This window comes from Echinops telfairi, unplaced genomic scaffold (genome assembly GCF_000313985.2).
Source record: "Echinops telfairi isolate 266 unplaced genomic scaffold, ASM31398v2 ScPeMD7_23;HRSCAF=83, whole genome shotgun sequence".
NCBI lineage: Eukaryota > Metazoa > Chordata > Mammalia > Afrosoricida > Tenrecidae > Echinops > Echinops telfairi.
Window position 1 is genome coordinate 10,744,491 of NW_022103920.1, and position 1,656 is coordinate 10,746,146.

A 1,656-nucleotide genomic window follows, 5' to 3' on the forward strand; every position below is an offset into this window, starting at 1 on the left:
CACTTTCCTCTAGCTCCTAACTGCTTCCCAACCCCCCACCCCCACCCGCTACTATCATGATCCCAATTCTACCTTACAAATCTGGCTAGACCAGAGGATGTACACTAGTATAGATAGAAACTGGAAACACAGGGAATCCAGGGCGGATATCCCTTCAGGACCAGTGGTGCGAGTGGCAATACTGGGAGAGTGGAGGGAGGGTGGTGGAAAGGGGGAACCAAATTACAGGGATCACATATAATCTCCTCCCTGGGGGATGGACAGCATAAAAGTGGCTGAAGGGATACGTCGGACAGTGTAAGTTATGACAAAATAATTTATTATCGAGGGTTCATGAAGGAGGGGGGAGCGGGGAGGGAGGGGGGGGAAAGGAGGAGCTGATGCATGGGCTTAAGCAGAGAGCAAATGTTTTGAGAATGATGAGGGCAACAAATGTACAAATGTGCTTTACACAATTGATGTATGATGGATTGTGATGAGTTGTATGAGCCCCCAATAAAATGATTTAAAAAAATTAAATCCATACATTTTTTGGGGGGGAAATTCCATCTTTTTATTTTGGGGTGGGGGGTACTCCCTCCTAGATCTCTTCCAGTCGATTAGCCAAGTAACTGCCTTCCACATTTCTTGGCATAGATGAGTGAGTGCTCCCAGCATTGCATTCGTTTGTTGAAATATCTGCTGGTATTTTCAGTGTCTGGAGCCTTGTTTCTCACCAAAGCCTTCAGCTTAACTTGAACTTCTTTCTCTGATACGATTGGCTGCTAACATGCTACCTTCTGAAATGACGGAACACCAGCCAGTTCTTTTTGATTCCCAGACAAACCACACTCACCACCATCGAGTTGATGCCCTCTCACAGCCGCCCTACAGGACAGCTGCCCTGTGAGTGCCTAGACGGTAACTCTTTATAGGAGTAGAAAGCCCGGTCTTTCTCCCAAGGAGCAGCTGGTAGTTTCAAACCGCCGACCTTGAAGTTAGCAGCCCAATGCATCACCTCTGTGCCACCAGGGCTCCTTTCTGTTTGGTATGGTGACTGCTTATTTCTTCTTTTGGTGCTTGCCTCATTATTCAATATTTTGCCCATGGAGTCCCTCAGCCCGGCAGCACAAGCTTGAGGTTTTCCTTCCATTCCTTCACCTCGATAAACGCTGAGCCTGTTCCTCCCTTTGGTTTTCTGACTCCAGCTCTTTGCACCTTTCATGCTAACACTGGAGTTTGTCTTCTCCAGCGGCCCTTTGAAATGTTCTGTTCTCTTTGACTTCATCACCTCTTCTGTTAGCTTTAGCTAGTCTATGTTCAAGAGAACGTGTCAGTTTCTTCTGAAAGTCTTTTTGAAATTTCTTTCTTGCCTTTTGATGACCTTTGGCCTTCTTCAGGTGTGATGCCCTTGACAGCATTCCACAACTCCTCTGGCCTTTGGTCATTAGTGTGCCAGGCATCAAGCCTGTTCTTGAGATGGTTTCTAAGTTCAGGTGGGATATGCTGAGATATATAAAAGGTAGTATTGAGTCGAAGAAGAGCAGGTAAATATATAAATGCGCTGGATAAGGTTGAAAACTAGCTAAGCAACGGATCGTACGCTCTCTGTGATAGTAGTTTGTATAGTCTTTACTACATTCAGTAAGACAGTATGGCATAAGGGTTGCTCTTTGT